Genomic DNA, 12888 nt, shown 5'->3' with positions numbered 1-12888 from the left:
ATTTATAATTTCTTTAGAACTTGGAAGGAACTAGAGAAAGTTCGTGGCATTTTTATAAAAGTATCATTTATTAAATTTAAACCTATTATTAATAATAATATAAATATTATTGCCTTGGTGTATATATATATTACTATTAAAAATTTGATGTATATATTACTATTAAAATCATGATTTAATTTAAAATTTTATTATAAATGTAATATAAACTTTATAAAAAAATTTGTTTTTTTCTTGTTTATTTGAATACATTTATTTTGTATTTGTAATTAATATTGGAACATAAAACAATTCATTATTGATGTAATGCATTTTTAAAATATTATTTGCGTATAATAATAATAAATAATTTATATTTTTATATAAATATTACACAATTAAAATTATGAATTATGAGAATTTCTATTAGAAAAATTTTATTTTCATATTTTATTTAAATAACACGAACTTCTAATTACAAAAATTGCATAATTACAATGAATTTAAAAAAAAACTATGATATAAAATTAAATTAAATTTGCTATATATATATATAAAATTGAAGTATTAAATAATTTTTTATAATTAACATTTTAAGAACTTTAAAAAAATAATATTTTATATTTTGTATATTTATTAATAATTTGAAAAATATTAACGTATATTATTAATTAATTTTCTATATTATATTAAATTATATATATAATCATATATCGAATTGTAATTATATATTTAAATTATACAAATTCATATACAAAAATATAAATTTTGAAATTATTTTTATGGAGTTGAAGAAATTAGTTTATTATATTTTATATGAAATATTTTGTATATCAGAATAATAATCTATTCAAAATTTCAAACTATAGACAAACTTTGAAATTTATTTAAGATATAGTTTTATAAATATGTAAGTTCATATGCTATAGTATTATAGCATTACATTTATAGAATTAAAATTTTTACTTAAATATTCAATAAATTAATCCAGATGTGAAAAATACAATAATATTTATATACGTATATTTTGATCATATTTATAAATATATATATTTGAATTATAATATATAATGTAGAAAAATATAACTGTTTTTATAATAATAATTATTATTATTAAAATGATATAATTATAAATTCTTGTCATTCAAAAGTAATGAATATTGGGTTAATTTAATTTATTGGATATAAAAATATTTTCAATCCATAAATTATTAGAAAAGACGATGTTAATGTGATAAATATATTAAACTCTTATTGTTTCTGATATTTATTACTTTCATTTTTTGAATTATGATTTTAAACTTGTTTTTTAAAATTTTGTTATAATAAATATTGATATTGAAAAATGTAATTCATAAGTTTTTTTATTATTATACGTATAATAATTTTATATATTTAGGAAAGAAAAATTCTGGTATAAAGAAATTTTGATAATAAGAAATATTTAAAATTTAAAAAAATCATGCATTTGTTAGTTTTTAAATATTAATTATTAACAAAGTGATTAAAGGAAGTATTTGTATTAGTAGGAGTAAAAAGCATAAATTTGCATATAAATAAAATATAATAAAATGTAATAAAAGTCATTTGATTGCATAATGGAATAATTTCCGACTATGATTTTTTTTATAGAAAAGATTATTAATAATTAAAAATTTTATCTTTTTTTACTTTTAAATTAATTAGTATATGAATTAGAAATGTATTCTTTATTCTGGAATTTTAGCATTTCATTTTTTCATATTCCTTATTCCATATTATGTATTGAAACTATTTTTCACCACATTTTTTAAAATGCTTTACAATAAGTAAGTTTATTACTTTTTTCAAAAAATATTTTAATTAGGAATTATAATTGTTATATCCAAAAAGAAAAAAGTCATGGATAATAAGTATTTCTTGTATTTGACTAAAATCATATTGATTACAAATAAGAATTATAATGATAAATTATAAGAAAAAATTTTTTCTTTTATTGATAAATGTTATTGTTGAGAGAAATTCATTTCGATCACTTATAACAGTTATTGATGAGAGAAATTCATTTCAATCGCTCATAACATTTATTGATGAAGGAAATTTTTAATAATACAACTTTCAAATAATCGATAATAGACAATCGATTTTAGTAAATTTTTTGTTCATAAAATTAATTGTTATAATTAAAATTTAATGTGATAAACATGAGTTTTTCTCCTGACCAATTACACTAAATTTTCTCCTAACAAATTATACTGCAAGTCATTTAGCGTTAAGTTTAGAGCATAAAAAGTTCATACAACGTTAATCTAAGTTGCGGACATAACATGAATTATATAGTTTTAATACTATATTTTTGATTTTCCTAGTGATTTATTGGATATTCCATAAGTTTATTTCGCATCATGCTAGGAGTGACTTTAATTGGTTATTTTTATATGAAGACTTATCTATTAGCCGTTTATGATATTTTCAGTTATCCCAGAGCTCTTCTAAAGTACGTTTCGTTGGTGACATAATCTCTTTTAAAATTTTTTTCTACACAATTCAATATGGATAGCCAAAAGAAGCATTTCCAACATGTTATGTTTCATTGCTTTAAAAAAATGATAATGCTAATAATACTGCAGACGAGATTTGTACTATTTACGGGAATAGTGCTACAATTATTACGATCATCTACAATTGGTTTAAGAGATTTAGAAGTGACAATTTTGACTTAAAAGATGAAAATCGCAGCATCCAGCAACGACGAATAGGGACTTTATGAAGGCCATGCTTGCTGAAAATCCACGATATAGTGTGCAAAAGATAGTGAATGTCATTAACATTTCCAGGAAAGATAGATAATCACCTGATCAAGATGGAATATGTCAATCGATATGAAGTTTCCACAGCTTGACGGAGATCGATTTTATGAACCGCGTCTCTACGTGTCATTTCCTTTTCCAGCAATATAAAAGAGATCCTTTTTTAAAGAGACTTGAAACTGGAGATGAGACTTAGATTTACTTTTATATCAAAGTATTATATGTATATATGTATTGAAAACGCACTTGATTTAAGGATAATAGATCTTCAATTGTCGCGAAGACAATAAAGTGGATTTCCTGAAGAAAATTCTTTTGTCCATTTGGGATTGGAAAGATATATTCTATCATTATCGATAGAAGCCTTTTTCAAAATGAAATCATCAATTCTGTAAAATATTGAAATCAGCTTGATAAATTGAAAGATGCATATAGCAGAAAAACGGCCAAAATTGGCGAACCGATAAGGCCATCACGACAATGCAAAATCGCATATTACATTAATTATAAGAGAAAAGTTGTTACAATTTGATACCACATTTTTTGTATTATATTATATTCAGATTTTGCTCTATCCGATTTGTTTTTGTCATTAAAAAATTCTTTCCATGATAAACGGTTCCAATCCGTAAACAAAAAAAATGCATCCCAAGTTTATTTTGCAAATAAACCTCAGAAAAAGGAAATAATGAGACTTCCTAAGAAAGGAAGAAGAAGATAATAGATGAACAGTTAGTATATAATACAATAAATCTTAAACAACAAATATCATGTATTCATTTCGTATTGAAAAAAAGAAAAAAATTTATGGGATAATCTAATATAATATTTTTGTCTATATGTTTATATGTCGATATATTTTTTTTTTCCTAGCAATTTCTAACATTGACAGAAAGTCATACAAATTATGTTGTACATGTTACAACAGTGACAATGATTTTTACATAACTATAGTTCACAAAATCAATTATATTTTATTTTTATAATATTTTTTTTATATAGTTTTTAATAACAATGCTTCAATTTAGAGTTTCATCATTGATCATTTAGAGAACAAAATCTGGATAGTGATTTTTTTCGATTTTTTTTTTATTAAATTGATATATATATATGTTGGTAATAAATTTAATACATAATTATAATACATTATTAAATTAAATATACTAGTCATTTTTTTGTTTTGAACATATATTAGATATTTGTCCAACATCAGTATTTTGGATCAGTTTGATTCATATTGTAAAATTCAACTATTTCTGGTTTGTTAATGTTATAATTTAAAAACGATTGATAATAAAAAAAATTAGAAATATCATTTGTTTATTTTAATATTTGTAAAAAATCAAAATTTTTTGGATTTATATTTTTTTATCGAAATAGAAAAGATATATTTTAATTTTTTATTTTTGAATTTTATAAAAAGATTAACGTTTATTTTTTTTTAGAATATAAAACATTGTATAATATACGGATCAATTAGATGAAATTATATATATAGAATGTAAAAAATATATATATTAGGTCTACCGGAAAGTTCTGTCCATTTTTGGAATAAAACAAAATACAAATTTTTTCTTACCGCCAATTAACTTTATTGAATAATATAATTGCCATTATTATTAATGATCTCTTGCCAGCGTGAGGGCAATTTGTATATCCCATTTTTGAAAAATGTTTCATCTTTTGATGCGAAAAATTGAACCAGTGCTTGTTTGACATCTTCTTCATTTTTGAATTTTTTGCCCGTCAAAAAATTTTGTAAGGATAAAAACAAGTGATAATCAGAGGGTGCTATATCCGGGGAATATGGTGGGTGCGACAGAATTTTCCAGCCTACTTCTGCAATTTTTTGACGAGTCCCTAAAACAGCGTGTCTGGCGTTATCGTGGTGCAGTATGATGTCCTTCCTATTGAACATTACCGGCCTCTTTTTTTGGACCGCTGTCTTTAAATTATCCAGTTGTTGACAATACTTCTCAATTGAGCTTTTCGTTCGGTTTTAAAAGCTCATAATGTATTTGTCCTCGAATGTCCCACCATATACACAACATTCTCTTATTCAAAATTAAATTTGGTTTAGAGGTGGAAGGGCTAGGTTTTTCGGGTTCACAATATGCCCTTTTCCTTACAATGTTGTTGTATGTAACCCACTTTTCATCCCCAGTTATCATCCGGTTCAAAAAGAACTCGATTTTGTTCCGAGCAAGCAGAGATGTGCATATGACAACTCGATCATCCAAATTTTTCTGATTTAATTCATGTGGTACTCATCTTGAATACTTCCACACCAATCCTATCTTCGGAATATGGTCAGAAATGGTTTGTTGAGCTGAATTAAACTTTTCTGCGATCTCCGATGTTGTTGGAAAAGGATCTTGCTCCAACATTGCCTTAACAACATCGTCGTCGATCAAAGATGGTTGCCCAGAACGTGGCTTATCAGAAAAGTCGAAATCACCTGTTTCAAATTTTTCGTACCATCTTCTGCATGTCCTATCAGAAACTGTACCTTCACCAAACACTTTCAATAAATTTCTACATGCTTCTGTAGCATTTCTTCCTTGTTGAAATTCGTATAAAATACAGTGGCGTAAATGAACTTTATCAGTCGCCATGGGTATACTATCGTTTCACACTTAAGACTAATGTGAATCAACTTTATTATAGTTTATTTGCTACGTCAGTATGTATACATTAAGCGATAAAAATATGGAACCGAACATGCAATAAATAAACATGTGCTTACGTGGCGAAAATGATGTCATAGATTCGGACAGAACTTTCCGGTAGACTTAATATATAGAATATATAGAAATTATATATATATAAAAGACTAATACTTTCCGTTTCGCAGTTTCATTGTTCTCAATAATATAGTTGCAGAAAGATCACAGTTCCTATTTCTTTTTTTGTTAATATAGTTTTGATTAATTGATAAGAAGAATTTCGATCTAATTCACTTATAGAATTACGGTATATTTTCTTTTATTTAGTGAACAATTCCCAAGAGTATGCTATATCATATTCCATGAAACAACAACAACAAACAAAAGTCAAAACAACTGTGTTCGAAATATTTGCATCATTCAGAAGAACATATTATGGCCTCAGTCTATCTATTTATATAGAATTAGAAAGATTGCAATCTTTGTAATTTATAATTTTCTCTAACTTGCTGACGACGAATTTAGCATCTCATATTTTGGATTGTAAGGTAATCGTTGGTAAGTTCTGGCAGAAATATTTTCGCAGATATACATATAAGTAAACATAATCTTCCACTAGTATATGGAATAACAATAATCAGTCAGCACTATTATTTAGGAGGAGATTTTACAACATTTCTAGCTATTAAATCACTTGCTCATATTAGGACTTTATACATAGAGCTATGTTCCGCACGACTTCTATATAGACGCGGCAAATTTTTTCATTGGTAAGCAAATTTGTTTTTTCCAATTGAAGTGATTTTTTTCAATTAATTCGAAATGGATTTTGAAGCGCTGGAAATTGGTTAAAAGAAAATCGAAATATCTTATTATGTTTCTGAATGCATTCTTGGTATATATAATCAACATGGACATGCTCATCCAATAAAATCAGCCTTGGTCTTATATGGAATCATTTTCAACGGATAATGAGGATCATGGAGAACATATCCAAGGTGAACAATTCTTTATTTTTTCCTATTTTTGGCTGATCACCAGTGTACTATCGATAGAAGAAACTCTGATGTGTTTGATCATAGAGAGATTCTCTTGTATTGACTCTCAATCAAATCGGAATCTTACTGGAACAGGCAATTAAAAAGGTAAAAAGAAATTTCATTCGTTTAAGAAATTTCTCCATTTCGAATAACAAGCAAATAAATTATTAAAAAAAGTAGTCATTTTTTTTGTTTCTTAGAAAAATCATCCGCTCTTTTCTTTTACAGATTCAAGATTCCTTGTGTTTAAAATATGTATCGAATAATTGATGCAATCTGAGAAAATTTCAGTATCTTGACTGGTTGAACCAATACCCAGTGATAGAATGAAATACCATCAGTGATGGAACTTTATTGCTGAGTGTAAAGCGTTTAAGAACTCGAATGAATTATTTTTCATTATATTGGCAGACCAGATGATTGGTTTTCGAGCAAACATCTCTTTATTAACTTTAAGAGAAGAGTGTGGATTTATCAAGATTTTTTGTGATTGATCATAGCCTTAAGACTTTTAATTTTAAATGTAAAGATAGAAAAGGATTTTAATTTCTTCCTCATTTTTCATCCTGAAGAGTGATTGCTCACTAGAAATTAATAATGGATTCTTCTAAAATCATGTATATATGATAGTGAAATCCAGTTCAATAGCCAGTTCAAAAGATGTAAACCCTCTACTTAACCATAAATGAAATTTTTCATGGAGATTCATAAACTTGCTATTGAAATTTTCCAGGATTATATTGAAGGGAATATTAAATCATATCTCATAACCTAGATATTCCTGGCATAATATTTTAATTTGAAAATATTTCGACTATAACGAAATATCTATTCTATCCATTTTATGCTTAAGAAATAAACATAGTATGGTGAGCCGCTTTGACATATATATATGATAACAATCTCTAAATCTCCCCATCTCCAAATTAGCTAAAACTATTAAAATTTCATTAATTTTCTGATCAGAATTCTCATTAAACAAAAAGAATTCTCACTTTAAACAAAAAAAATGTTGTAGTTTCCCATATATAAAGTCGTATTTGTAAAATGCAATATTTTATTTATTCATGCACTATTCCGAATTCTAGCTAATGATAGTATTAAAAGAATCAGAATTTTGATTCTAAAATCGAGATCTTCCATATTATCCATAACTTCTTTGCTGTCAACAATTAGGAAGTAATTCATTCAAAAACGGGATTTCAATTTTAATCTTTTCTTTTGATACTTTTACGGTAAAATACTGTGGTAATATCTCGCGCAAAAAACGAATGTCATCAAGATTTAGAAATAATTTTCTTATTTTGATTGAATGCGCAATTCATTTAATTCCTTCCTAAAAGCGGCCAAAATTAGCCTTAGCTATTCTTTGAGTCTTGGAATTTCTAGAATCAGTATTCGTGATTTTTTTTTCAAATAAATTTTTTTAATACTGATCAAAATTGTTCTTGGAACGAATCAGAAATGTTTGAACACTTCGGCATATATTGTTTTCATTTTTAAAGCGAGAGTACAGTAGCTCAATTAGTCGAGTTAGCTGTCAAAAATCCATTTTAAAAATTTTACTTAAATTAAAATTTCTATTAAGATAATTAAATATACTAGAAATAATATTTTGTTATTATTTTTAATCATTTATGTACTCGTGAAGTATCATGCTTCAAATACATAGAAATTATTATGGTATATATTAGAATTTTAAAATTCATTGAAATAATTTTCATGTTTTAAAAAAGTTATGTACATTTTTTTTCATTATGAAATGTTTTCTGGTAAGTATATTCTATATTTTAAAAACTCTTTATCTTTATATTATGTACTTTTACAATTATTAATATTTAAAAGCGATTAATATATCAATAATATTTTTTATTATTGTAACATTTTATGAAGAATTTTGTTATGGTTTAATTTAAGAATTATAATTAGGAATCATTAAATTAAGAATCATAATTTTGATTTTATTCAAAAGATTTTGTTTGAAAAAATTCTTGCCGAAACTTATGTATATTTTTTTTCTCTTTTTTTTTCTTCAAATGATTTATATGATAATATATCTTCTCTGACGCCGAAGTGTGAAGAATAGTATTCCTATTATCTTCTTATTTTATTATGAAAAGTGAGTAGTCACATGTAACTTTTGCATATGGATTCCATAAATTTTTAAAAATAAAGTTTTCATCTATCTGACACTGTCTAGTATCCGGAAATTTTTTATTGATTTATTTTAAAATTTTTCAAGGATTTTTTCTTCACTAGGAAAATATTTAAATCTTGGGAAGATATCTTTCGATCTTTTTTAACAATTGTTTTTCTGTTCCTTTAGGAAATTGTAAGGAATATAATTTTAAAAATTGTATTTTTTCTTAGACTAATACATAATTATATCATTAATAGGCTACTTTCTATTTCGTCATCGTGAAAAATATTGCAGATATCTATGATACATTTCCTTGCCATTGTTAATGAAAATAAAAGTGCATGTTAATGATATAGATAATTTGTAATGTTATTTTTGCCTTAATATATGAGTTTTTTTAAAAAAATCAGAGCGTTTCAATTTTATCAGGATGTCGTTCTCACAATTAACCAAACTTGGCCTTGTTATTATCTCATAGTTTCTTCTTATTCTACCTATCATTTAGAATTATAAAAAGAAATGGAATTTATTCGTATAATTTTTATAATATATCATATATCAATTTTGTGATAGAGCTGCTATGTCTGAACAAATCTGGAAGAACAACTTGCCTTGGATTGCTCGCTATATTCATCAATCTATTCTTCAGTATTATCATCTCGTCAAAGAATATCTTCTTCGCTGTGCGCCATAGAATTATGTTTTTTTTAGAAGATAAAAGTTATCATCTTCGTAATTCGGCCAGTTAAAACAAAACTTTATTCCTGCGAAACATAACCACAAGTTTATGGTATTCAAGACCTCGAATTCGCTAAATCTGTTTATGAGATTTAAGTACTTTGAATTCGCTAATCGAAATCTATATTACAATGGTTATAATTTTTTAGAGGAGAACTTAATTTAACTTAATCTAACTAATTGAAGCTAATTAATAATTAAAATCTAATCAAAGCTTTTTTTTATGTTTGTTAAATATATATTTGTTAAATTTCGGTAATATATATTTGTTAAATATATGCGGGAAGAATAGTTCTTTCTAAACATTTCTTTCAAACTATTTTTTACAATTTTTTACAAATTTCCTCTAAAATTTCTTTAAAATTTATTATTTAATTATTTTATTATTTTCATAAATTTATTTTTTTGTCACATTCTAAATAAAATATGAATGAATACATAAAATAAATCTAGGATAGTTTCAGCTTCGTTAAAGATAGAGAAAAAAATTGAATAGTAAAATCTATTTCTAAATATTTATTTTTTTTTAAATTGAATCATGTTTTTTCTTATAAGCTGACTCTTTTTGTACATCTTGCACATCTTAAATAGTATTAAAATAAGATGCCTATAAAGTTTAGAGTTAATAAGATAATTGATGTTTAGTCATAAGATACATGATTTATTCAAAGATCTATTCAAATTATATATAATATTTCTTATTCATTTTTGATATATTTAAGGTATGGTTACTTGTTATATTGAAATAAGTCATTTCAATTCATTAAAAGATTAAAAGATTCATAGAAAGCTCAAATAAAGTGGACATAATTTGGAATTATTAATTTCAAATCATTTATTGCTAAAGATTTTATTGCATACATTATGTATTGGCATACTATAATTGGGAACAATTGAAATTTATTTTTTATTATTAATTATATCATTGATTATAATTTAAATTTTAAAAATCGTTAATATTTTTCTGTATTTAAAATTTTATTTTCAAAAAAGTACAACTAATTATAGTATCCAAAAACTGTCCCATATTAAATTTAATATTAAATCTTATTTGATTATATATTTTTTTTTTAAAATAGGAGTTTTATGTCATCCTGTTCTAAGTTTATTTTGTCTGTTGAATTATCATTATTTTTAAAAATACATTCATAAAATTTTTATTATGTTTCATATCAAAGAATAAATTGGCAAAATAACATAGGTTTTTTTTTTTGCTCCCTACATGTAAGTATGTCTAATGAAAAAATAATATGTATTAAATTTTTCTTCTATCAAATTTCAATAGAACTACGATTATTTTTTACTCCAACTTAATTTTTCGAATTGAAACTTGCAAATTATTTTATCTTCAAAATATATTAATACATGATTATGATTATCATTGTTATTCACAATTGGTTTCTGTACATCAAGATCTAAAAAAAGTTCTTATTGTCATTTATTATTGAAAGTATCTGTGTGTCTTACAATACAGTTGTAGTTACAAATAATCATAAATTGCATAATATATATTTGCGGCATTTATTGAATTTTTGTTTTACATGTATAAACACAATAAATATTTATTTTTTTTTTATTTGAATATGGAAAAACTATTTCGAATATGTAAATAATCCGTTATGATTTTCTATTGATTAGTATATAACATTATATATTTAAATATTGACAATTTTTATCTATATATAATAATATATTATTCAATATTTATTATGATAGCAAAATACTTTGAATATATTTCATAATAAAACTTTAAAGTTTTTTTAATTAAATTCAATTTTTAAACTTTGACATTACGGACATTTTATTAATAATATTTTTTAATAAGATGATTTTTATGGAATATTTGTTATAAGAATTAATATTTTAAACAATTTTTTTTCTATATATATAACTGTTTGGCTTTTCGAAATATTTATAAAAAAAAAAGATTTTTATTATCACATAAAATTTCGCCTATATACAATATATATATATAGGCGAATATATACATATATACAATATATGTCCAGCTATATATGCATTCTCTATTAATATAAATATAATATAAAATTATATAATATAGTAATATAAAATATATAATATAATATTAAATATAATAATATGTATACCAGGTAAATTCTATACCGGATCAAAAATCTATTTTCTTATGGATTATGTCAGATTTAAAATATCGAATATAAATCTAATGTCAAGTTTAAATTAAAATGGAAAAATAAAATACAAAATAATTTTTTGACAATCGAAAATCTATATAATTTTTTAAAACATACATACATATACCTGGAATAACTTAATAAAAATGAATATCGTCAATACATTGACTTAGAATTGGAGACTTTTTAATTTAGTTGTTTTAAATTATTGTTATAATAAATACTATATAATATATACAATAATAATTATAAAATTTATAACTACCAAATTTATTTGTTATGTTTATAGTTTATTTCAAAATTAATAATATATAATTGAAAATATTTTCGCCATTATAAAAAATGCAATAATTTGTCAAAATTATATGTACAACGAAATAAAAATTCTATTATTAACGAATATTGTTTTTCGGTTCTGTAATGAAAAACATTACTTTATATTTTTTTCAAATAGTAGTTATATATTCTACGTATGAATATCACTCCGAATCAATGATTTATTTTATAATTCAAATTATATGTTTATCTTCTTTTTTATTTAAATATTAAAAATTTTTAAATTTGTAATAATCACATATGATTATTCGATTTTATTATTATCCATTATTATTATCCTTATTATTATCCTTAATAACAACAAATAAAACATTGAAACTTTAATCGAGAATTGGTACAATAAATACTTATTGGATTATTGATTTTAAAAATCTATTGCTTTAAATATCTAATTTTTAGTCAGAAGACGTTATTAAATTTTATCTTTCCCATTTTTATTTTATCAATTTTAACTATTTCATTATCATTTACTTTCTACAGATAATATTTTTCTATAAATACAAAAATTCGTTTAATTGATATGATTTCTAAGGATAATTCATTCATTATAAATTCTTATGAATTTTTCCGAAGTTGCAATATTATATGATATGCAACAAAGAGACAAATAACTTTTACTGGAAGATATATTACGGAATTATATTATATTATATATTTCATTTTAAATATAAACTTTTAAAGATATTATAAAATCATAAGAAAAAAAAATTATTTTAATATTTTGTAAGTCTTTTTTTTTTACAAGTTTACAAATCTTTTAAATATTGATTTATATTGTGTGCAATTTTATTCTTTTCTAAATGTAAAGAAATCAATATTTTTTACACGTCTATTATATTTCCATATTTTTAAATTTGATAACAATTAATATTGTCATTTCCTGTGCCGTGATTCATATTAGTCATGATGTTCCACATTGTAGCTATTATGCTTGTAACATTATCTTCAAAAAAAAAAGACAAGAATCTTAACTTCGTTCTGTTTACTATTAGATATTTCTATTTGAAAAAGAGATTTATAAATTTATCTGTATGATCTTTTTCAGTC

At 23.3% G+C, this 12888-nt stretch overlaps 1 long non-coding RNA gene across 1 annotated transcript; it reads left to right on the top strand.

Moving 5' to 3' along the window:
* Positions 1-2945: 2945 nt before the first annotated feature.
* Positions 2946-8160, top strand: LOC100578194. Its single transcript, XR_001706233.2, has 5 exons — positions 2946-3499; positions 5762-5992; positions 6093-6204; positions 6270-6579; positions 6703-8160. It is a non-coding gene; the product is annotated as an uncharacterized LOC100578194 (long non-coding RNA).
* The last annotated feature ends 4728 nt before the right edge of the window (positions 8161-12888 follow it).

The sequence above is a fragment of the Apis mellifera genome, linkage group LG11 (assembly GCF_003254395.2).
Source record: "Apis mellifera strain DH4 linkage group LG11, Amel_HAv3.1, whole genome shotgun sequence".
NCBI lineage: Eukaryota > Metazoa > Arthropoda > Insecta > Hymenoptera > Apidae > Apis > Apis mellifera.
Note: the sequence above shows the minus strand (reverse complement) of the source record. Positions and strands in the feature narration are given on the sequence as shown.